We start from the raw sequence: 26,647 nt of genomic DNA, 5'->3' as shown, positions 1-26,647 counted from the left end.
CTACCATTGTCACTTGTAGCAAAATCCTTCAATATGAAAGATAGAACTGTCACAAAATTTTTTAAAAATAAAGTGAAAATAGTATAATGGTTAAATATCAATAATATGGACTTTCTGAGACATGTTTTATAGTTCTAAAGGGAATAGATATTGAAATCTTTAGTGCAAGAAATAGTCTTGCTATCTTTTCATTTCTAAACATTTATCTATGGAATTCAACTTTACATGTGATGGGAAAAGGTGTTTATGTAAATTTTATAACAACAACATAAAGGAATGGATATTAAAAGGAATCCAAATAACTATTCTTATACAGTAAGCATTCCAAATAATACAAGATGTTTGCTATCATAAGTCTCATTTAATAAAATGGTTCAATGAAAATTTTATTTCTTGGCATCTGATGAATAAACCACTCTAGATCCCCTTAATCAATGAGAAGAACACATTGTGAGACATGCCCTTCCTACAGTGTTTACTGCCCAGTGATTAGATTACAGATGGAAACACCTCGAAACAGAAAAGCCCAAACATTTGCTCTTCCATTTATAAGGATCTCTCTCTTTAAAAAATAAAAAGAAAGAAACAAAACCAAAAGTAAAAAAGTAAAGCACATTTTGCATTATATCATTTTCTATGACCAGAGAGGTAAGATGAGGATCATTTAAACTGTTCGTTTGATTTTCAGAGTTGTGACTGCCATTTAGATAGGAGTAGGTCAATGGTCTTGTGTCCGGAATTGGTGGGTTCTTGGTCTCACTGACTTTAAGAGTGAAGCCACGGACTCTTGTGTTGAGTGTCACAGTTCTTAAAGGCAGCGTGTCCGGAGTTTGTTCCTTCTGATGTTCGGATGTGTTTGGAGTTTCTTCCTTCTGGTGGGTTCATGGTCTCACTGGCTCAGGAGTAAAGCTGTAGACCTTTACACTGAGTGTTACAGCTCTTAAGGCAGTGCATCTGGAGTTGTTCGTTCCTCTCAGTGGGCTCGTGGTCTCGCTGGGTTCAGGAGTGAAGCTGCAGACCTTCACAGTGAGTGTTACACCTCATAAAGGCAGTGTGGACCCAAAGAGTGGGCAGCAGCAAGATTGATTGCAAAGAGCAAAAGAACAAAGTGTCCCCGGTGTGGAAGGGGACCCCAGTGGGTTGCTGGTGCTGGCTCAGGCAGCCTGCTTTTATTCCCTTGTCTGGCCCCACCCACCTCCTGCTGATTGGTCCATTTTTACAGAGAGCAGATTGGTCCGTTTTGACACGGTGCTGATTGGTGTGTTTACAATCCCTGAGCTAGACACAAAAGTTCTCCACATCCCCACTAGATTAGCTAGATACAGTGTCGACACAAAAGTTCTATATGTCCCCACCAGAGTAGCTAGATACAGAGTGTCAATTGGTGCATTCATAAACCCTGAGGTAGACACAGGGTACTGATTGGTGTGCTTAAAAACCTTGAGCTAGATACAGAGTGCTGATTGGTGTATTTATAATCCCTTAGCTAGACATAAAGGTTCTCCAAGTACCCACCAGACTCAGGAGGCCAGTTGGCTTCACCCAGTGGATCCTGCACTGGGGCTGCAGATGGAGCTGCCTGCCAGTCCCTCACCATGCACCCACACTCCTCAGCCCTTGGGCAGTCGATGGGACTTGGCGCTGTGGAGCAGGGAGCAGTGCTTGTCAGGGAGGCTCAGGCATGGCAGGCTGCAGGTCCTAAGCCCTGCCCCGCAGGAAGGCGTCTAAGGCCCAGTGACAAATCGAGCACAGCAGCTGCTGGCCCAGGTGCTAAGCTCCTCACTGCCTGGGGCTTGTGGGTGGGCCTACCGCACTGAGTGCAGGGCCTGCTGAGCCCATGCCTACCCAGAACTTGCGCTGGCCCACAAGCGCTGTGTGCAGTCCTGGTTCCCACCGGCGCCTCTCCCTCCACACTTCCCTGCAAGCTAAAGGAGTCGGCTCTGGCCTTGGCCAGCCCAGAAAGGGGTTCCCACAGTGCAGCGACAGGCTGACAGGCTCCTCAAGCATGGCCAGAGTGGGTGCCAAGGCCGAGGAGGCATCAAGAGTGAGTGAGGGTTGCGAGGGCTGCCAGCATGCTGCCACCTCTCAATCTCCCCTCTAAACAGGACACCCCAACTGCTGTTGGGAATTTGGCTGATGACTGCTCTAGCTACTTCCTGCTGGGCAGGGGTGATGAAGGGGCCCTGCAGTTGTAGTGTCCTCCAGAGGGGAGCTCTCCAGGCCAGTAAAAGTGCCAGCAGGTCAGTCTAGGGGTCCTCCGTAGAAGTTTAGTTGAACTCCTTTGGGGTTCCATTTGTAAGACCATCTGTAGCTTGATGGCCTCAATTCTAGAGGAAACAAATTTGACAAGCAGGTCCAAAGTCAAGTAACAGCAAGATGGCTGCCATGGGACCTAGAAAGGGGAGAAGCCATGTTTCCCAACTCCAGAGGTTGGTATAAGAGTTTGAAAGGCATTGTCTGATTTCAGAGGCCTTTTCCTGTAAATGCTGGGTGGCATCTCATACTATCCCCAACTGGTTAGTGTAAAAACAACACTCTTCCCCTAAGAAGGTGCAGAGTCCTCCTTTCTCAGCAGTGAGGAGGTATAGGCCTTGGCAGTTTTGGAGAGTCACTGCTGCCAAAGAGTCTATTTGGGATTGTAAAGTAAGAATAGATTTTGTTATTTCTTGCAAACGGTCTTAGAAATCCTTTGAGAGGGTGTGGTAGTAGGATAATGAAGTAGATAAACCGGCTATTCCAGTTCCTGTAGCAGTAGCCATTCCTAACCCTATAGGTAGGTGTATTAGTTGTATGGCTCTGCACTGACAGACTTGAGCTTTGAGGGATACTGATAAGGTCTGATTTCCTGGGGCAATGTTAATGTTGGGACTTAGAAAGACTAAGGTACAGGTGCCTGTCCAGTTAGTGGGGAGGCAGATATAGGTCTACATTCCACATAAGAAGAATATGTCTTGGCTGGGTAGGCAGAACTGGTTAGGTATGTTGAAAAGGTGTGTGAGTTTGTTTTCATTTTCCCATACTCCTAGAGTACTTGCCAAGGTAGCTCCAGTGAGCGGCTGGAAAGGGGTATTGGGAGGAACTGAGTGGTTCCTTGTGTTCTATTTTCCCATTAGAGAAAAAAACATTTGGTATCTACTAGGAACCGTACGAGACAGTGATTGAAAGAGGGGATGAGAAGGCATTCACTAGTGGTGGGGGTGCTGCTGCAGGGAAAACAAGATCATTTTATCTAGTCTGAGTTAGAGGTAGGAGTAAATTACTGTCAAAAGGAAGGAAGATAGAAAGAAGGTTGATGTGATTAGGATTTTCGTTCTGGCAGGAGCTAGAGTATATAGTCCTATCACAAACAGTGTGGTTAGTGTGCTGTTTTCACTTATCTTTTTTAAGGAGAAAGGGGTCTTTCCTCAGGATCAGTGGTAGGCACCTTTTTAGTCTGGGATGTTTCCTTCCAAAATAGGAGGAGCAAGTCCTCCAATGGTTCACAGGTGTATCGAGGCTGGTCTGGCTGATCTTGGGACTCCTGAGCTGATGATTCCACAGGTTCCTCAGGGTATGTCCAAAGTTTAACTCGGGTGTGGTGAATCCAAGATTCCACTCCTGCCACCTTAACTGCAGTGGGAGTAGAGAGGATTACTGATTATTGCCCTTACTACAAGGAGTCCATAGATGGGGAGGTAGAGGGGGACAGATTTGATCAACACTAGATCTCCTGGTTGAAACAACTCTGTTACCTTTTCTCTGTGACATCCTTCAGGTAGGTTTTTAAGGTTTTGCTGATATTTTCCCAAAGAAGTTATATCTTTCACCAAGTTGGCCATTTCCTGATCAAGTAGGAGGTCATTTGTGAGAAAAGGTCATCCATACAGCATTTCATATGGACTGAGCCCTATTTTGTGGGGAAAATTCCGGATTCTCAACAGGGCCATAGGCAAAAGGGTAAGCCATGGGAGGTGAGTTTCTTGTGTTAGTTTCCTTAGGTGCCTCTTGAGCATTTCATTTGCCTTCTCAACCTTCCCTGAGTATTGTGGCCTTCAGGAACAGTGAAGGCGATATTGTATCACTAGTGCCCTGGAGATTCCCTGAGTTATCATGGCTTTAAAAGCCAGACCATTGTCACCCTGTAAGCTTTGGGGACACTCAAATCTAGGAAGTATTTCATGAATTAGGACTTTAATCACTTCCCGAGCCTTCTCTGTCTTGCAGGAGAAAGCATCTATCCAATTTGTAAAGGTATCAACACAGACCAACAAGTATTGAAATCCCTTTGACTTAGCCATATGGGTGAAGTCTAACTGCCAGTCCTCTCCAGGATAGTGACCTATTCTTTCTTCCTCCAAATGGGCCTTATGATGAACCAAGGGATTATTCTTTTGGCACACCTCACAGGCTTTGATTACCTGTCAGATGATCTGGAGGAGATTTGGCCCCTTAAATAGGGATTTGGCCATTTGATTAGGGTTTTCAATACCCATATGAAAAGTTTGGTGAAGGGTTTTAAGTATTTTCCACTGGCTGGCTTTGGGTATAAGTACCTTTCCTTCTTCTGTCACCAACCACCCTGAAGGGAGAAAACTATGCCCCTGTGAAAGTCCCCATTCTGTTTCAGTCAGGGAATACTGGGGTTTAATCTCTTGGAGGCAATTGTTCCATACCAAGGGTCCTTTCATAGGTATTTCTAATAAGGGGTTCCACCTGGCAGCAATTTTGGCCTCAGCTTCTGCCTGGTAGGTTCCTTCTGCTTTCTCTCCTTCACCTTTCTGATGGCTTTGGCAGTGTAAGACTGCCACTTCCTTGGGTTTTTGCACTGTGTGCAATAACTCTATAATTTCCTTGTGGTATTTAATGGTGGTTCCCACAGAGGTTAGGAACTCCCTCCTTTTCCATATTGCAGCATGGGCATGTAGGATTAGATAAGCATACTTGCTATCTGCATACACATTTATTCTTTTTCCCCTTCCCAGTTCTAAGGCTCAAGTAAGTGCTACTAGTTCTGCTAACTCAGCAGTGGTCCCTAGAGGAAGAGGCTTACTTTCAAGTACGGTTACATCACTAACTATGGTGTAACCTGCCCTTCACACCCCATTCTCCACAAATGAACTTCCATCGGTATATAGGTTAAGATCAGGATTAGTTAACAGGACTTCTAAGAGATCATCTTAGGCAGCATAAGTCTGGATTATAATTTGTTGGCAGTCATGCTCGATTGGTTCCCCATCCTCTGGGAGAAAAGTGGCAGGGTTGAGGGACATGAATGTGCATATTTGAAGCATCGGTCCCTCAAGGAGTAGCGCCTGGTATCTAAGGAGGCGATTGTCTTATAGCCATAAACTTCCTTTGGCATCTAGTATGTCATTTACGTCATGAGTAGTCCAGACAGTCAGATCCTTTCCTTGTATTATTTTGATAGCCTCTGACACTAAGACGGCCACTGCTGCAACTACCCTTAAACAGTGAGGCCAGCCTTTTGCTACTGCATCAATTTCCTTACTTAGGTATGCTACTGGTTGTGGGGTTGTCCCACAAGTCTGAATAAGGACTCCAAGAGCTATCCCTGCTCTCTCTGTGACATATAAAGAGAAGTTTTGTCCTGTGGGAAGGCTTAAAGCTGGAGCTTGTACTAGGGCCTGCTTTAAGGTTTTGAAGGCTGTTTCTGCCTCTGGTTCCCATTCCACAAGATGAGTATCTGCCCTCTGGGTTTCCATAATTACAGTATAGAGGGGCCTGGCTATCTTGCTGTATCCGGGGATCCCTAGTTGGCAAAAGCTGGTAATTCCAAGGAACCCCCACAACTGTTTTAATGTTTTAGGGTGAGGATTATCCAGTATAGGCTGTATTCATTCCATGCTGAGGGTCCTGGTCCCTCTGGCTAAGATTAGGCCTAGATATTTGACCTGCTGTAGGCAAAGCTGGGCCTTTGACCTAGACACTTTGTACCCTTGATTAGCTAGAAAGTTCAAGAGATCTAGAGTAGCCTGCTGGCATGAGGCTTTCGAACTCGTAGCTGAAAGTACATCAACCACATATTGAAGGACCAACTACTCCTCAATAGTTAAACATACCTGGGGCTCAGTGAGGGTGATGACATGAGCTGGCGCTTGCCTCAGGCACCCTCAGTCCTGTTGTTGGATCATCTGGTTGGGGGCTTCTGACCCAGGGAACCTTCATCCTCTGGAGTAGTGCACCTTCCAGTGATTGCCTCGGCATAGTGGACATGGACAAGGGGGCAGCTTGTTTCTCATTGGACAATCTTTTTAAAGTGTCCTAGTAAATCACACTGATAATAAGCCCCACCAGGTGATTGGCCTTCTCCATTTTCTGTCCCCTCTGAACCACCAAGGTTTGTTTGTCTGAGGGCCATGACTAAGGCTGCGGCCTTTCTGATCTTGCTTTTCCTTTTGGGCCTGTCCCTCTTGGACCCTATTATAGAACACCAAGGTTGCCAGGTTTAATAATGCCTCTAGATTTTGTTCAGGGCCCAGGGCTTGCTTTTGGAGATTTCTCCTGATATCTGCAGCTGACTGGGTAATAAACTTATCTTTTAGAATCAATTGACCCTCAAGTGATTCGGGTGACAAGGGAGTATATTTGCTTAAGGCCTCTCATAGCCGCTCGAGGAAGGCAGAAGGATTTTCTTCCTTACCCTGAGTTACAGTGGAAATCATTGAATAATTCATGGGCTTTTTTCTAATTCTCCTTAGTCCTTCTAGAACACAGGTCAACGGATGTTTATGACTCCAGTCCCCATGATCTGAGTCAAGGTCCCAATCGGGATCCATACTGGGGATGGCTTGCTGACTGGTAGGGAATTTGTCCCTTTCTTTGGCTGTCATTCTATCATTTACTTGACTAAGATACTAGATATCTCCAAACTCTCGGGCTGCAGCTAAAGCCACATTATTTTCATTAAAGGCCAGGGTTTGATCTAACAGTAGCATGACATCTCTCCAAGTGAGATCAAGGGTTTGCCCTAGACCCTGTACAACATCTATGTACCTATAAGGATCATCTGAAAACTTCCTCAGGTCTGCCTTGACCTGCTTTAAATCAGAGAGGGAGAAGGGGACATAGACCCAGGTTGGGCCAAATTCCCCTCCTCCTACAGCTTGAAGGGGACATAACTGATAGCCCGGGGGTTTTTGTGGTCCTTTGGAGATTTCTTTGCTTATTTCTATCTGGGCAGGGGAGATTACGGGAGGATTATCATTAATAGGAAGGGAGGCTAGGATATGGGGGTAAGCTGAGAGGTCCTCCTGTGGGATATAAATTGTAAGCTTTGCATAGTTGTGTATTCTCCCTCAATGAAAAGATAGCTTGGACATAAGGTATTTCACTCTATTTGCCTTCCCTCTTACAGAAAAGGTCAAGCTGCAGGATAGTATTGTAATTTGTACTTCCCTCAGGTGGCCATTTTTCCCCATCAGAGAGAGAATACTGGGGCCAAGCCATAGTGCAGAAAAAAATGAGCCACCTCCTTTTCAGGGTTTGTGGGTCAAATTGGTCCAATGGCTTAGGATGCATTTCAAGGGTGAGCCTGTTGCTGCCTGAGTGTTTCCCATCTGAAAGACAAAACCGCCCATGGTTTTGGTTTGTTTCTCCACCTGCCCAAGAACCGACAATGGTCCCTGGACCTTGCTGGTTGGAATAGTTGTGTTCACCAATGCAGCAGCAGAAACAACCCCTGTCCAAGAAACCACAACGGTCCCTGGACCCTGATGATCAGAATAGTTGTGCTCACTGACGCAAATGTAGCAGCAGAAACACTAGTTTTCCTCCCAGACCACATGGAGGACTGAGTAAGGTTGGATTTAGTGGCCCTTACCGACACATTCTTGAAAACCTGCACCCTTGCCTGTCCTCCTAGACCACAAGGAGGAGTGACCGAGAAAAATCAGATTTAGTCGCCCTTTCCAACACATTCTCAAAAACCTGTTAGAGTCCTAAGAATTTTCCTGTTAGTATTGGGACTTTACCCCTGTCCTATAAAGATGTTATGCCCCAAAAATGAAGTGGAGGGCCATACCTTGAGGGAGGGAAGGGATCTCCAGGGTTGGAAGACTGACACCTTTTGTCTTCACTTATATGAATAGGAAGGATACAATTTCTGAGGCTCCCCATATCCTAGCTTCAGGAATAGCTTTTGTTAAGCCTGTTAGTCTGCGGAGGGATCCTAAAATTCCAGGTAGTCCCCACTATGATGGGACTTTGGGCAAAAATTATGTCTTTCTGACTGGTGAGACTGGGTGCCTAAACAAGGTAACAGAGTCCTGAAGTTTATACTAGAAATCATTCTTATAGGAGAAACTAGAAAAGCACCAGAGACAGGTAACAATTTTTAGAAGCGGGACTAACCTCAGAGAAGAGAGGCAAGAGGAAGTTTCTCTGGCAGGCATTAGGACCCGGGGGGCGAGGGTCAGGATAGATAGGATAGATGGGCGAGTCTCGCTTGGGCAACATGCCTTTGAGAGTTCCACTCATGGACGCAGGGTCAACCAACTTGTTGTTGAGACCCTGGAGCTCCATGGCTTTCCACTCTGTTGACCCTCGGCTCAGCCCAGAAGTACAGGAAAAGCAGAAGCTGGTTCTAGGCAAACCAACGGTCCCAACTCCTAAAAGTCAGGGGTTGTTAGAGAGCCCTTTCCCAGAAAGCATGACACCTGTGTCTTTAGTCCAGTGGCCACACTAGTCACTTTTAACTGGCTGACAGGTGCCTGGTATTTAGCCCCTGAATTCAGGAAAAATAGGACAGAATAGCAAGAGAAAGGGGTCCAACAGTACTCACTGCTTAGCAAAAGGCAACTGTCTCACCACTCAGCAATAGGCGATGGTCTCACCACTTGGCCATAGGAGATGGTCCCTTCGTGGTTGCCAAAATGTGTCCGGAATTGATGGGTTCTTGGTCTCACTGACCAAGAATGAAGCCGCAGACCCTTGTGGTGAGTGTCACAGTTCTTAAAGGTGGTGTGTCTGGAATTTGTTCCTTCTGATGTTCGGATGTGTTTGGAGTTTCTTCCTTCTGGTGGGTTCGTGGTCTCGCTGGCTCAGGAGTGAAGCTGCAGACCTTCATGGTGAGTGTTACAGCTATTAAGGTGGCGTGTCTGGAGTTGTTCATTCCTTCTGGTGGGTTCACGGTCTCACTGGCTTCAGGAGCGAAGCTGCACACCTTTGCAGTGAGTGTTAAGCCTCATAAAGGCAGTGTGGACCCAGAGTGGGCAGCAGCAAAATTTATTGCAAAGAGCAAAAGAACAAAGCATCCACCGTGTGGAAGGGGACCCACGTGAGTTGCCACTCCTGACTCAGGCAGCCTGCTTTTATTCCCTTATCTGGCCCCACCCACATCCTGCTGATTGGTCCATTTTACAGAGAGCAGATTGGTCCGTTTTGACAGGGTGCTGATTGGTGCGTTTATAATCCCTGAGCTAGACACAAAAGTTCTCTGTCTCCCCACTAGATTAGCTAGATACAGAGTGTCGACATAAAAGTTCTATATGTCCCCACCAGAGTAGCTAGATACAGAGTGTCGATTGGTGAATTCACAAACCCTGAGCTAGACACACGGTGCTGACTGGTATGTTTACAAACCTTGAGCTAGATACAGAGTGCTGATCGGTGTATTTACAATCCCTTAGCTAGACATAAAGTTTCTCCAAGTCCCCACCAGAGTAGCTAGATACAGAGTGTCGATTCGTGTATTCATAAACCATGAGCTAGACACAGGGTACTGATTGGTGTGTTTACAAACCTTGAGCTAGATACAGAGTGCTGATCAGTGTATTTACAATCCCTTAGCTAGACATAAAGGTTCTCCAAGTCCCCACCAGACTCAGGAGCCCAGCTGGCTTTACCCAGTGGATCGCACACTGGGGCCCCAGGTGGAGTTGCCTGCCAGTCCCGCGTGTGTGCCCACACTCCTCAGCCCTTGGGCAGTCATGGGACTGGGCACCATGGAGCAGGGAGCCGTGCTCCTTGGGGAGGCTCAGGCATGGCGGGCTGCAGGTCCCAATTCCTGCCCGGTGGGGAGGCAGCTAACGCTCGGCAAGAAATCAGGCACAGCAGCTGTTGAACCAGGTGCTAAGCCCCTCACTGCCTGGGGCTTGCCGGCAGGGGCCAGCGCTCCGAGTGCGGGGCCCACCAAGTCCACGCCCACTCTGAACTTGCGCTGGCCCACAAGCGCCCTGGGCAGCCCTGGTTCCCGCCAGCGCCTCTCCCTCCATACCTCCCTGCAACCTGAGGGAGCTGGCTCTGGCCTTGGCCAGCCCAGAAAGGGGCTCCCACAGTGCAGTGGGGGGCTGAAGGGCTCGTCAAGCACGGCCACAGCGGACACCGAGGCCGAGGAGGCACCGAGAGCAAGCGAGGGCTGTGAGGGCTGCCAGCATGCTGTCACCTCTCAGTCTAAATGCAGTTACTTCTGCCTAAAATATAAAAGGTGAAATAGCTGGCATGCCCCTGCATTCTGTGAACTTCCTTGGTAGAAATGAATGGGAGGGAAGCTTTCTTGCATCCGTGGCATCTCTCAGTTTAGCAGAGGCCTCTTTTCAGGCCAGTTGCCTTGAGTGGAAATACCCTTTGTGAGAAGAGCATTCCTTCCTCCATTTCCCACTCACACAATCCGTAGTCTTTCTCCACTTCTTCTTCGTTGGGACAAGAGATTTACTGCTGATTATCCAGCTCCAAAAGACATTGCAGTGATGCACAGGGATGTCCGGCTCATCGGGGAGATCCCAAACTATACAGACGGTCACACTCCCATCACTGTTGATGGTAGCGTTAGCCAGCAGAAGGTTAGCTGGCACTGGTGGGCAGATGGATCTGAAATCCCAGAACAAAGACACATCATATGACTCCACAAAACTAACAACCTTGGACATGTAATGACTACATGGTCAACAAGTGAAGCATTGCTTTTTATAAGCAGAAAAGCTGAAAACAGCAGGGGGCGTGGTGGCTTATGTCTACAATGCCAGCACTTTGCAACGCAGAGGCGGGCACAATCTTTTGAGTCTAGGAGTTTGACACCAGTCTGGGCAACATAGTGAAACTCTGTCTCCACAAAATATAAAAAATTAGCTGAGCAGGTTGGTGCATGCCTGTGGTCCCAGCTACTCAGGAAGCTGAGGCAGGAGGATCACTTGATCTGAAAAGTTCCGAGGCCACAGCGAACTGTGATTAGCACCACTGCATGCCAGCCTGGGCAAGAGAGTGAGACACTGTCTCCAAAAAAGAGTGAAAGAGAAGTGAAGCTGAAAACAAGTTATTAAGTAAGATCTTCTTGTTCAGCCTCAAATAAAAAATCTAAAAAATGGTAAGATAAATTTGTTTGGTCCAAATTTGTAATCCAGAAGGATCATTTTAAGCGTTTCCATACCAAGGCAACCCAGCCAGATTTTTAATGTGCCGAAATTGATACCTTTTAGTAAAATAAAGTCAAATTCAATGTGGGTGAATTGACATTAAATAGGTAAGCAACAGAGAATCACCTTTGAATACTCTAAAAAGGAAAAGAAATTCAGCTCACACGAATAATTGTTTTCACCTTAGTGGCCCTGTGGCTAGTGATTTTTGCATCAGCTAAGAGTAATAGCGATCAGAAAAAAAAAAAAAGTGTACCATTTTTTATCCACACTGCACACTGCATTACTTACCAGTAGCATTCATTTTTCTGACTATTTCTGGTTTGTCTCATAAATGAAAACATTTTCAGATGTCAAGAGAAAGGTGAGGTGCTGGAATTACCACCTCACAAATCTCCATTGAAAATACATATTTGAATAAGACTAAATACAGCGAAGCTGGAGGGTTTTTACTTCATTTTCTGTTAAAAATTGAGCAAGTGGAGATGCTGCTCACCACCAGTGATTTACAGAGGGTTTCATTTCAAGACACTGTCACAGGAGGATGCTGTCAATAATTCTAATTATAACAGCATCTGTGTTGGGGGTTCAAAAAAGTCGTATCTAACTTGATATAAATGAAGAAGACCGGAGAAAAAATATCCCATGTTTTTACTCTCAGTAGTTTGTGGTTTTGAAATGATGGAAACATAAGTTATTTTTTGAAAGTTCTTGCTTTCCTCTACGAAATATAATGTCTGGACATTTAGTTAAGTTACTTCTTTTATTTTCTAGAAAAGAAAGCTTCATAGTATTTTTTTATGTAAGAGGTTAATTGAAAGCATATTATGTGACACTGTTAGTCAAGTCATTCTCTCTCTCTCTCTTTTAATTAACTTTTAAATTCCAGGGTATATGTGCAGTCTATGCATGTTTTTTATGAGGTAAATGTATGCCATGGTGGTGTGCTGCACAGATCAACCTATGACCTAGATATTAAGCCCAGCACTCATTAGCTGTTCTTCCTGATGCTCTTCTTCTCCCACCCCCATCCCCAGCAGGCCCTACTGTGTGTTTCTCCCCTCCATGTGTCCATGTTTAGCTGTTCAGTTCCCATTTATAAGGGAGACCGTGCAGTGTTTCATTTTCTTTTCCTGCATTAGTTTGCTCAGGATAATGGCCTCCAGCTCTATCCATGTCCCTGCAGAGGACATGATCTCATTCCTTTTTATGGCTGCATAGTATTCCATGTGTCTATGCACCACATTTTTTTAATCCAGTCTACTGTTGACGGACATTTGGGTAGATTCCATGTCTTTGCTATTGTGAATAGTGCTGCAATGAACACACGTGTGCTTGCACCTTTATAGTAGAATGATTTACATTCCTTTGGGTATATACCTATTAATGAGATTACTGGATCAAATGGCATTTCTGAATCAACCTGTTCTTATTCAACAACAGGAATCTCTGGAATGTCCAACACTTATACTGGGATATGCTGATTCCCTGAGTGCAGGTGGGACTCAGGAATATTTTATATGAAACACACAGGTAATACTGAGGTAGATGACCTAAGAAAACTCATCTAGTAGGGTCAAAAGTAGACAAGTACTGCATGAAGTGGCTACAAACCATGAGGTCTGAACATCACAATGTGTAAGAAGGAAATATTTGTTCCTGTTGTTATTAGGACGGGAAGCATCCCAACCTGGAGGTTTGGCAGTGCCATCTGAGGACTCCCTCAGTCATCAATATTGACAACACTGATCAGTTTCTTCTCTTAAAAATGCAGGCTTCACTTGGTTTTTAGGACACTAATAGATTTTCATTCAGTTTCAATGGAAGCTACTTCTCAGCCCCATGCTCCATGATCTTTAACATCCCATCATCTCTAGATAGGAAAGTGTTCTGCATCTGAATTCAGGGGTCTCTCTCTTCTCATCTACACTCATTCTCTAGGGATCTCATTGGGTGTCACACTTTTAAAAACATCTTTGAGCTGATGAGTTTCAAACTGATATCTTCACTACAGACCATGCCCCTGAATGCAGATCCAATCATTCAAATATCAATACTCAAAAGATATCTTCCAGCAGCTCTATTTGGAGGTCTCAGAGGCATCTCAAAACTAATGTGTCCCAAAGCAAAATCATGATCCCTACACATAGCCCACCACTACTACATATCCCACCACACACAGCCCACCACCGACACCAACTCAGTACCTGGGAATTGCTCATTCCAGTTGCTCTGGCCCCAACCCTTGAAGTCATACATTTATTTTTCAGTCACATCCCTTGAACAAATTGTGTTAGCACTACCTTCAAAGTGTAACAGGAATTTAACTGCCTTTCACCACTTCCAATGCCGTGGGCCAAGCCAACATCACCTCTCCATGATTACTGCCAAAAGCTCCCCACTGCCTCCCTAGGCATTTTTCTGAATACAACAGTCTGATGATTCTATACTGCATGAGACCATCTCATTCCTGTGTGCAGAAGTGCCTTACTTGGAATAAAACCACTAGGAGGCTCCTGAATGCCCGACAACCTGTGCCTCAGTTACCTCCCAGAGCACCTTTCGTTTTATCACCTCTGCCCCTCAGCCCAGCCACACTGGTCCCCATGCTATTTCTTGGAAAGGAAAACCATGATGCTGCTGAAGCTTTTCCTTTCTATTTGCCTAAACACTTTCCCTGGTGTCTCCATGGCTGGCTCCTTTTCCTGCTGCAGGTCTACTAAATGTGACCCTATTTAAAATAGCTACATATGCTTTGTTTCATTTACCAAAAAAAAAAAGTCACCATGATGATGCCTTGCTTCATTATTCTCCAAGCCCTTATTACTAACTGTTATGGTAAATACTGAGTGTCAACTTGATTGGATTGAAGGATGCAAAGTGTTGATCTTGGTTATGTCTGTGAGGGTGCTGCCATGGAGATTAACATTTGAGTCACTGGACTGGAAAAGGCAGACCCTCCCTCAATATGGGTGGGCACCATTCTAATCAGCTGCCAGTGTGGCCAGAATAAAAGCAGGGAGAAGATGTGGAAACTTTAGACTGGTTTAGTCTTCTGGCCTACATCTTCCTCCCATGGTGGATGCTTCTGCCCCTAAATATCAGACTCCAAGTTCTTCAGCTTTGGGACTCAGACCTTTGAACACAGACTGAAGGCTGCACTGTCGGCTTCCCTACTTTTGAGGTTTGGGGACTTGGACTGGCTTCCTTGCTCCTTAGCTTGCAGATGGCCTATTGTGGGACCTCACCTTGTGATTGTGTGAGTCAATACTCCTTAGTAAACTCCCCTTTATATATATAACTATCATATTAGTTCTGTCCCTCTAGAGAACCGTGACTAATACACAAACTGACTTATTAGGTACCTTGGTTGCTGTCTGCTTCTACTCACGATAATGAAAGCTCCCTGAGAGGAGAAATGTTTGCCTGTTTTTTCACATCTGTGTCTTCACAGTCCAGAAGAGCACCTAGCACACAGTATGTGCTCAGTAAGCAATTCCTGGGTGAATAAAAGAAGGACAAGCTTCTAAACATTAGCTTTGATTTGTAATGTGATATTTCAGTTTCAGGTTCAATGTCAATTAGCATTGCTAAATCACAAGATCCTAAAGTGAGTTGCAAAATCAAAGGAGTGTTCTGCCCAGTTTGAAATAAAATAATTAAATCAACATCCCTTCCTCTGGTGTAGGAGTTAATCTTTAATCTACAAAAGGGAGCTACCAACCTTTCTGGGAGGGAATGAACTTACAAGTGAATCATCACTTCAAGGCAAGAGAAGAATTAAAATGTGTAAAGATAATAACAGCCATTTGTGTTCTCAGCAATGTGCCTGAATATCTACATGCTGAAAATAAAAGTAGTCACATGAATTTTCCAGATATTCTAGGTTCATAAGGAAAACCTCAAAATCATATCCTCTTCTAAAGAAACTCCAATAGTTAAGAAGGTCACTGGTACTAGGAATTTAATCATTTTCTTTAATTTATTTCATTCATTACATCATTTCCTGCCCTGGAAAATTTTTCTTATTGTAATAACCCAGAATAATATCATCTAGTTTATGAAACATTATAAAACATGAAGCAACACAATTTATGAAAACAACCTTTGAGGAAACAATGCTTCCAAAGATATGAATTAATATTTTCTTATCATTTTCTCAAAAGGAAGGCCCATTTTGAGTTGATAATACCAAAATGGCATACTTCCATTACCAAGATGATGCACTCCCATCTCTTTCTCCCTCAAAATAATCACTATAAAATTATCAAATCAGGCCAGGCATGGTGACTCATGCCTGTAATCTTAGTGCTTTGGGAAGCTGAGGCAGGAGGACTGTTTGAGGGCAGGAGCTCAAGACCAGCCTAGGCAATAGCAAAAGACCCTGTCTCTACAGAAAAAATAAAATTAGCTGGGGTTGGTGTCATGTGCCTGTGGTCCTAGCTATGTAGGAGATTGAGGCAGGAGAATTGCTTTAGTTTGAGAGTTCAAGACTACTGTGAGCTGTGACTGCACCACTGCCCGCCATCCTGGCTAACAGATGAGATTCTGACTCTTAAAAAAAAAAAGAACAAAAAGAAAACAAAACCAAAACAGAATGATGGAGATCACCTGTTTATTGCTGCGATCCTCCTCTGTAAACCAGCCATTCATTTATCCATTTATTCACTATGGGGTTCAGGTGAGACAGGGTCAATCTAGTTTCTCTAATTTGAAGCATTTTACTCAGTCCTAACAAGTTGCTATATTTAAGCCATTCTCTGCCTTGAGAATTGGTTCCCTATATTATGAAACAAGGTATATTCACTTGACTGAATTATACAGAATGTTTTCTTTCATTATGCATGATGTTTTAATTGTTTTAGAATTTTGAAATGTAGTTGGAGATTTCCATGTATATATATACACACACACACACACACACATATATAGACATATATATGCATAAATAGACAGTGGCTGATGAGAGTCAGAGAGCCAGGGAGGCAAACTCTATATTCTATGTTATTATAAAGCCCTAAGAAATTTTACAACTTATTTCACATGTTTTTAACTGGTGAGGCCTTTAGGGGTCAGAGAGGTAAACAGATATATCCAAGGTCATTCACATCATTGATGGCAGAACAAGGAGTGTGACAACAAAAATGAGAGAAAGATGGGGTGGAGGGTATAACGATACACAACTCTATGTGCCACACTCTACATATGTTATATTCCACTGTCATAATGAGGAACAATGTCCCTATAGAATGTAAAAATTCTAAGCCTTTTAATGGGAAAAGTGTCTGTTACAATAGTCTAGTGCAGGCATTGATAGGCTTTTTCTGGAAAGGGCCAGAGAGTTAAGATTTTAGGCTTTGTGGACCATATGGTCTCTATTACAACAACTCAACTCTGCCCTCACAGCTCAAAAGCAGCCACAGGCAATATATAAACAAATGAGGGTGGCTATGTTCCAATAAAACTTTATTTGCAAAACTAGGTTGCAGGCCAAATTTAGACCCTGGGCCACTGACTGCTCTCCCCTGGTTAGGAAAATTTCAAAGAGTGTGATACCATTAGGTTTAGGAAATGATGTAAGCACTGTTTATCCCAATTTTACAAACATACAGTTGTATTTTGTCTATTATATGTTAACATTATTGTCCTCATTTTAGAGATGGGGAAATTGAGGATCATAGTTTGATTCACTACTTCAAGAGCAGAGTTTGATTTACTACCTCTTCAAGTGAGAGGATGGGAGTCACACCACAGGACCAGTGCTCTCCTAACCCTTCCTCTAAGTCTCAAATCTGGGCATTTTCCCCCATCTCACTTCTGTTTGATGCCAAATCCCTCCTTATGAACTTCACAATTATCTGCAGAAACACAGTGCAGAGAGCAAGCACATTTTCAGAGATAACTGAAATAGAAAGGCTGTATTAGCTCCTTCTATGCTACACGATTTGTGTGATTACCAATGTAAAATATGCTACATATTTAGCATGTGTACCCAATTTCAGCCTTGAAGAAAAATAGTTCATTTTATTGACGATCATATGTGGTGCTTTCAGCAGAGGAGGATGAAACATTTGGATTTCAGAAAGATAAATTTCAGGTTTCATCACTTAACCTCTTGTGTTTCATGACACAAACAGGCAAAGAAATGAGCATGAAGGTTTGACACGATGGAAGGACTATAAGTCTATGTTGCGTTAAAGTGATAATAAAATCACTTATCACTCTTGGAGAATTGCAGGCCTATTAGTGCACTGACATGGAATCTCATGGGAGAAGACCACTTCTGCTTGTCCCAGGAGAAATGCCATCACTTTTTCTAAGGCAGGCTCCTCTGGATTTTTGAGATAACACTATTTGTTAAATACAGAAACCCGTGCCTGCATATTAAAAAAACAACTAAGTAGCATGCAAACGAGGCTATAAAGAGGGCAACAATTACAGGTCATCAAACAGAAACATGCACACGCACACATGGAATACAATACCCATTTCAAAAAATGAATGTGGACTTTACTTATTTCATTTCTACCAATAATGTCTATAGATTAAACTTCCCACTGAAATGCATCATAAGAATACCTTGTACGGTATATATCTTTTGTCAAGTGTATTTATATTTTAAAAACAATAATATAACTATGTCACATAGTTTTGAACTAAATACAAGTTTGGTTCTGACAATATTTAACCTTTTCTTTTTTCTTTCCCGACTTAGCAGTTGGGGTAGTATTCCTTCTCCATTAAAAAAAAAAAAAAAAAATCTTAGCAAAACTGCTGAAGCTACACTGCGAGCATATTTCCAACTATTACATAGTTTCAAGACATATGTACAGCCAAGCCTTTTGCCCACTGGAAATGGCACATCCTGAGCAGCTGTGGAACAAAGTAAAAAGTCATGGGTCCCCACGGGGCAACAGGGAACTTTATTACCACCAGTGATGTCTGCTCTAGTTTTGCTGACACAGTAACGCATGCGTGGAGTAACATCCATGTGATACTTATATGCTGTGAAAACAGTGCTGTCTGCTTCCTTTTCCTTTGAAGTGTATCCTACATATACAGGGAAATAAGGAGAAAAAGATAGATGAAGAACTTGGGATTTGAAGAGAAATGAATATGATGACTAAGATATTATGCTAGGTTAAAGATAATTTAAGTTAGATTTTTACATGTTTCTTCATAAGATCCCTTAAAAGTGTGTTATTTTGTTATGTCAAATTGATAACTAATTTCAAATGAACAAACATGTTTGCCTGCTTTTGGCCACATACCAAAAAAAGTGAATTTCGATTTTCCCTTATACAATCCACAAAATTGGAACTCTTCCTTCTTTTACTACCCATATTGACACAGAAATGTGATCATGGTAGTCAGAAACAAACGCATTATTTCCCAGATTCAGCAAACTAGTAAATACTATTTTTTAATAGGTAGCAGCTACTTCACAATATATACTACCAATACTAAGCATGCAATGTATGTATTTTTCTACTCATTTAATAAATAACAACAAGAAGGAAAGGTTAAACACCAATTTACTGAAAAAAGATAAGCAACTGCAACATGGAGACCACAGTATTTTTGTATTTGTAACCCTGACTCCAAACTGGTTATTCATAAAGTTTGAGCTCTCTATTGGTTAGACATTAGTGGTCTTCTCATTCCAAGAAGTGGGCAATAATGTAAAGCTTGTCAAATTTGGGGAAATGAGAAAGGTGAAAAAAAAAAAAAAAGAAACTAGAAAGGGATGCCTGTTTGATTACCTCTGTACCTCCTTACCTAACATTGTGTCTGGGCCCAGGGCAAGCTCTGCCAGTATCCAAACAGGATACACTAGGAACAGCTGTAGACAGTGACTGACTGCACTGGTGCTAGAATACCATAACACCATTAATCCCCTCCAATGAGGAGCTCTGAGATGTTTGTGCTTCACAAACAAGCTTTCTTTGTATGTTAGGCTGACTCATCCCAAAGGCAGTAACAGGCAAAGCCCAGACCCAGGCGAAGTCTTAATAACATTATCAAAGAAGCCAGGGCTCAAAGGATTGTACTGTGGGACTATCCCAGCACTCCCTCAACATAGGGAGAAGAAAACAAATTTTCCTTTCCCCTATGATATGAGTAAACTTATGAGTTTATAGAGTCCTGTTTTCTGTAACTAGTAACTTCAAGTATTCTGTTTTACCTAAGCAGCAAGGTGAAGGTTATAAGACATGCCTGAGCAGGCCTGGGCTGCAGTCATCTAGGCACCATATTGAAGGTTATGAGACAAACCCAAATAAGGCACGAGAGCAAGCCTAGGTAACAGCCATCTGGACTGCACAGCAAGAGTCGCATGTAATCCTGAGTTATGAACCTGTTACTATTTTATTAACTGCCTTTGTTCTGCCTCTGTATCCTTGCTTTCACGCCACTACACTTCATGCCACTGTAAGCTTGTTTCAAGCTGGCCCAGCCATTTTTTTAAGTCTGTATAAAAGGCAAGTGCTGTCTTTGCTCTGGGCCCAGTTTTTGGATGTTAATCCACTGGGTCTGAGCGCATTCAATTAAATTATCCTGTTTCACTCTGTGGTCTCTTTGGACCTCCTTCATTCCAGCAACACTTCTACATCCTGCTCTGCTTCCCTTCTTACCACATTCCTGGATCACCTCCTAACTAACCTGCTCACACTCAAAGCCTTCACTTGGATCAGCTTCTGAAGGTTTCTTAACTTTGGTGGGCAATCTTTATTTGTCAGACATGCGTTTCAAAGCAGCAAATATCAACTTATGTAGGAATATGCAGACACAATAATACCTTGTGCTCAGAGGATTTATGCTGTTTGTTCCAAATGGAATGGGATAGAAAAGTTTAGGTAGACCCTAGGATCTGGCAGGACTGATGGCTCAGGAATGACCTGTGAAGGTAACTTACTTGGTACAAGGAAGCAGTCCCACATTCTTAATAAAGAGATGAAAAGTAGAAATGAGAACTAGGCATTAACCTATTAAACTATTATTCATTTTTAATTTTGAAGCCAATTTCCCTTCTCAAGTACCAGAAGAAAATACAGTATAGATAATTTAAATTAGCAAATATAAAAATTATCTGAAACTCTTACAAAAATTAATGATTTTGCCCATTCTATATTCATGCATTTTCTTCTGGTAGAGGAAGAGTTAGCAATAAAAATATTCAGAAATGTTATTCACCAAGAAGAGGAAAAGCATGAAACTAATTTACCAACTTATGAATAACTTAGAATTTTTTTTCAATTTATTTATTTATTTATTTATTTATTATTATTATACTTTAGGTTTTAGGATACATGTGTGCAATGTGCAGGTTAGTTGCATATGTATACATGTGCCATGCTGGTGCGCTGCACCCACTAACTCGTCATCTAGCATTAGGTATATCTCCCAATGCTATCCCTCCCACTCCTCCCACCCCACAACAGTCCCCAGAGTGTGATGTTCCCCTTCCTGTGTCCATGTGTTCTCATTGTTCAATTCCCACCTATGAGTGAGAATATGCGGTGTTTGGTTTTTTGTTCTTGCGATAGTTTACTGAGAATGATGATTTCCAATTTCATCCATGTCCCTACAAAGGACATGAACTCATCATTTTTTATGGCTGCATAGTATTCCATGGTGTATATGTGCCACATTTTCTTAATCCAGTCTATCATTGTTGGACATTTGGGTTGGTTCCAAGTCTTTGCTATTGGATCTAATTAAACTAAAGAGCTTCTGCACAGCAAAAGAAACTACCATCAGAGTGAACAGGCAACCTACAAAATGGGAGAAAATTTTTGTAACCTACTCATCTGACAAAGGGCTAATATCCAGAATCTACAATGAACTCAAACAAATTTACAAGAAAAAAACAAACAACCCCATCAAAAAGTGGGCAAAGGACATGAACAGACACTTTGCAAAAGAAGACATTTATGCAGCCAAAAAACACATGAAAAAATGCTCACCATCACTGGCTATAAGAGAAATACAAAACCACAATGAGATACCATCTCACACCAGTTAGAATGGCAATCATTAAAAAGTCAGGAAACAACAGGTGCTGGAGAGGATGTGGAGAAATAGGAACACTTTTACACTGTCGGTGGGACTGTAAACTAGTTCAACCATTGTGGAAGTCAGTGTGGTGATTCCTCAGGGAACTAGAACTAGAAATACCATTTGACCCAGCCATCCCATTACTGGGTATATACCCAAAGGATTATAAATCATGCTGCTATAAAGACACATGCACACGTATGTTTATTGCAGCATTATTCACAATAACTTAGAATTTACTATAAAAACAGATGAGTTAGGTCTAAGTTATGTGAAAATAAATGGGTTAAGAAAAAATTACACAGCCAATCCATTTTGGCAAATATAGACTAATTTTGTATTTTAAAATAACTATAACAAAGATAAGGACAAAAAGTCTGGCTTTTCCCTGAAAATCAGCTTTATAGCTCATGAATCCCAAGTAGTGAATCTAAACTAAATGGAGCTCATTTTATCTATTTTTTTGGTTTAATTTTACTTTTATTTGCTGAGGTATTCATAGTAGATGAAAATAAACAAACGAACAACACACAAAAAACCCTTCCCCCTTTCCTTGACACAGGTTAAGTTGTCAAACCTGGCTCTCTATCTAAATCAAATACAATAGAAAATTGCTCAGGCTTTGCGCAGACTGCTACATTGGAAGTGGTCATTGTTTTTTTAAAGTAATTATAAACCACTGGAAGACTGGCACAGTTTCAGGTCTGGAGCAAACAGAGATAAATGGGCATTTATTGGATGAAAATGCACCATTTTTTGAAACACAGCAGTCATTGCAGTCATCATTAAAATGTTCTAGCTCTTCAGGTGGACAAATACTCAAAATTTACATTTCCAAATGTCTTAATTTGAGGTGCATCCCAAGTGTTAGTTCTTGTACTCTTACGTACCAAAAATGTAAGCACTGAATTCATAGTAGATTCCGTTTTCAGTAAAGATGCATCACAGAATGATAGGAGTTTAATGAATCAATAAAATGGTGGAAGACACTCCCTCCAGGATGTGTCTAAAGGAGACTTAACCACTTGACTAACAAGATGGTGGCACCTCTTTCACTACCTTCCTCAAGCTCATCAAATGTAGAAAAGAGCCTCACTGGGAAAAAAATATCTTTAACAACTTTTTTGAAATATGTAATTTTCATACCATAAAATTATCTCATCTTAAGTGCTCATTGACTTTTTAGTACTTACTGTGTTGTGTAGCCATCACCATCACTGGGTTCTAGAATGAGTCCATCACCCCAAAAATATCAATCCTTCATGCCTTATTGAGAAAATTTGAAGACAGAAAAAACAACAACATTTTCTGCATTTACCTTCTCTTTTTATTACTCATGTTTCATTTCCTCATATATTGGACAAAGATTTGTTGGGCAGCTACTATGTGTCAGGTACTGTTCTAGGCAGTGGGAATAATAAGTAAAAAAGAAAACATAACTGGTCTTATGAAACACAGAAACAGACACACACATTCATCCTAATTGGATGCAAGGAGAAACAGTGGACAAGATTAACAAGAAAAATACTAAGGCAGGGTAGACAGTCATAACAGAAAATAAGAACAAAAATACAACACGGGCAAAGTGGATTTGTTTGCTTGTTTGTTTATACATATAAGTAGCATGACTAAAGATGGTTTTGCTGGAAAAGAGATATTTGTATAAAGAAGGTGAGCCAGACAGCCTTTCAACAAGCTGAAGGAAGAGCATATCCCCAGTCCAGGACGAAGTAAATGCCAATATCCTGAAGAAATGGAAAGATTATAGTATTCAGAGAACACAGAGGAGCCTAGCAGGATGAGCAGGAAAACAGGCAGTGTAGCCATGAAGTCTGAGAGGAAGGAGAAAGGGGGGTTAACTGGGTCTTAAAATCCATTGTAAAGAACATGGCTTCTACTCTGAGTCAGATGGGGGAAGCTGCTGGGGCACGTTGAGCAAAAAACTGCTGGGAAGTGGCTCAGATTTTAGCAGGATCACTCAGGTGGCTGTGTTGAGAGAAGACTAAAAAGGAGGGTATCCAGAAGTGGAAATCCAGAAGCAGGGATGAGAGGCCAGGGTCTGAAACCCAGGATCCGGAAGTGGGGATCTGAAAGCAGGAATGAGGGGCCAGGATCAGGAAACAGGAGTCCAGAAGCCTTAAGGCAGAAGCCAGGAGGCAGAAGTGGGGATGTGATTAGGAAGCTAATACAATTCCCGGTTAAAGACAGAACTGAGCTGATTAGGGGAAACACAGGGAAAGGTGAATCAAGGCAGATCTGAGGATTTGCGGTGGCTTGCAGAAAATGTTTAGAGTCGAGAATGACTGCAGGCCCCTTTTGCCACAAACTGCTGCAATAGCAGCATTGCGGATTACTCAAATGGAGGCTATTGAGAGAAAGAGTGCTTAAGGGGATGCTCCGATTTCCCGAAAGGGAGTAATCATTTATCGATCACTGTGACTGCTATGCTTTTGGCCTTTCAAAAAAAAAATTAGGTTTTTCTAAGAAATAGATTAAGTACAAAGCTGCAGGATACTCCCCATTCCATGGGATTGCAGTTCAGATACACGGGCAATAAAGGAAGCTAAAGACACAAAATTAACTTTATTTCTACCTTTAAATTTTCCCAGTAAGGTATAAAGGATATTATTGGGATGATGGACTCATTCTAAAACTAGATGATGGTGGCCAAGGCGGACGGACAATGAGGTCAGGAGATCAAGACCACCCTGGCTAACACAGTACAACACCATCCCTACTAAAAATACAAAAAATTAGCCAGCCGTGGTGGTGGGCGCCTGTAGTCCCAGCTACTCAGGAGGCTGAGGCAGGAGAATGACATGAACCCAGGAGGTGGAGCTTGCAGTGAGCCGAGATCGTGACACTGCACTCCAGCCTGGACGACAGACTGGGACTCTGTCTCAAAAAAAAAAAAAAAAAACAAGAAAAAGAAAAAAACAGAAATGAGATGATGGTGATGGTTGCACAAGTCAGTAAATTCTAAAAGTCACTGAACTGTATATTTAAAGTGAATTTTATGACATAAAAATTATATTTCAATAAAGTTCTTTAATGCATTTTTCCCAGTAAAGATCTTTCGACATTTGGTAAGAATGAGAAAAAGATGTGGCCTCACCTTGTTAGTGATTAAGTTGGCTTTAGAGATCATAGAGGGAATGTCTACCCCCTTTTGTCTGATATGTTAGACCTGTCATTCTGGGATTCATCTATATTTAAAATATAATGGAATCTTCAATTAATTCTGTGCAGACATTTTTGGTTTGTAAGATTTGAAGAACTAAGGCTTGGAATGTTCCTCACAATGAGATACATGGAAGTGTGAATTTTAGATGTATTTATAACAGTGACAGAACAACATTTTAATGATAACTGCAATAGTTGCATTTCCTTAAATAAAAGTCCACTTAAATTTGGGAGACACAGTTCCCATTCTAGATTATTAAGTTGCTCCAATATACCAGGAAGTGTCAGAACAGCTTGACCTTCCTACTCTCCCCAGATCCTGGCCCTGTCAAAAGATCTCTGCCCAGATCCTGAGGATAGCAAGGCTGTATCATGGGATACATGTATACATGGGATTCACATGTATACATGTGAATCATGGGAGCAAAACCACCTGCTCACCTTCATTACACAGAGGTGCTACCACAACTCTTATAGGAAATTAATTCAGCATCTGTCTCTAGAGGCTGGGAACTGCTTCCATCTGATGTCTGAATTTGCAGTCTTGTTCACAGAGCACCAGCCCAAACCCTGCAGGCAACTGAATAAATGGTAACACATTTTGACCACAACATGTCTGGATCACATTTGAACCATAAAACTTAAGGTGACACATTCTGAAACTTTTTATTATCACTACCTACTAACCCACAATTAATTATTTCACATGCCTCATTAAATTTTCAGATCAGTTGGAGACAGAGTCTTAAGACAGGGTTTGATGTCTTCATTTACAATTTCACTTTAAAGTTTGCTTAGTTCATGAATTTGCCTCCTTGGGAGGAAAAAAAAAAAAGAAAAGAAAAAAAAGCACCCCCCCCCGATTTTTAAAGGCTTTTAAATGCAAAGGGTTACATTATTCATTAATGTCACAATCAATAAATTTATGTAAAATAAAATAAATTTAAATTAGTTTCTGCATAAGAAGATAACTTCTGATTAGTAGGAGAACAAGGTAACTAATCTATATCTGTGAAAACAGATCCTTATAAATTAGTCAAGCAGATGTCTAAATTTGGAAGGTATACAGCCATATGGACACAACTAGAAAATAAACCTGCTTCAACTGTCACAGATTAACTGCAAATGTAACACATTGTTCATTTGTTTCCACAGAGATTTTAAAATATCAGTGCAGTCAAAACTGAACAAAATTATAGCAATGATTAAATTACTCGGGAGGGGTTTAAATTCTAGACGTTATGAAGCAAAGGGAGGAGTGAAATTCACTCTCAATTTAACAATCATTTCAACGAAGGCTATTTTGTCTAGAATAGCTTAAATTCAGTCTTTCTCTTTGAAAATGAACTGAATAGTGCTTAATGCAAAATATCTTTAACCAAAAATGCAACAGATGTTGATAATGAAAACCCCCCGCCACTTCAAAGTTTTAAAAAAAACTCCCTTATGTTATCTTCTGTGACATACTGCAGGCAAAATTCCAATTTGTCCTTAACCATAAATCTGCACCGTTAACACATCTGGTCTCATTCTTTAAAACAGCAAAGCCACCTGTTGAGTCTTAAGACAGGGTTCATTAATATGAACATGGTGACAGTGAATCTATATTCTATGTATGTATGTATTTTAGACTGACCTTTGGAAGAACGGAAGTGTTTTCTGGGGGCAGTGAAGCCTCGAGTTCCATGCACATTCACAGCAGCCATTCGAAACTGGTACTATTGGTTGGGTCTTATGTCAGTCAGTTGAACTCGCTCATCTGTGGTCTGAGGGGACATTTCACAGAGCAAAGGGAACATGTCAATTTTTATTCTCACATGTTGGTTGGATCTGTTTAGAAAAATACACTAACCTAGCAGCCTGTCTTCCTTCTGATAAGTGGTGCTTATCATGCCAAGTTATGAAGAGAGCTGTCAGGGATCAAGGAACCACTTATATTTCACCCCAAAGAATTAAACATCTCTTGAAGTCAAAATCTCATGACAAGAGCTCAGGCTATTTTTAAATCTGGTGATTAATTACAGCATTTGAGAGATTCAATCAACAGAAAATATTTATGA

The 26,647-nt window shown here is 42.0% G+C and overlaps 1 pseudogene; it reads right to left on the bottom strand.

The window, feature by feature from the left end:
- Positions 1-26,647, bottom strand: part of LOC129025955 (anosmin-1-like) — a 184,445-nt pseudogene that overhangs the window by 29,748 nt on the left and 128,050 nt on the right.

The sequence above is a fragment of the Pongo pygmaeus genome, chromosome Y (assembly GCF_028885625.2).
Source record: "Pongo pygmaeus isolate AG05252 chromosome Y, NHGRI_mPonPyg2-v2.0_pri, whole genome shotgun sequence".
Classification (NCBI taxonomy): Eukaryota; Metazoa; Chordata; class Mammalia; order Primates; family Hominidae; genus Pongo; species Pongo pygmaeus.
Note: the sequence above shows the minus strand (reverse complement) of the source record. Positions and strands in the feature narration are given on the sequence as shown.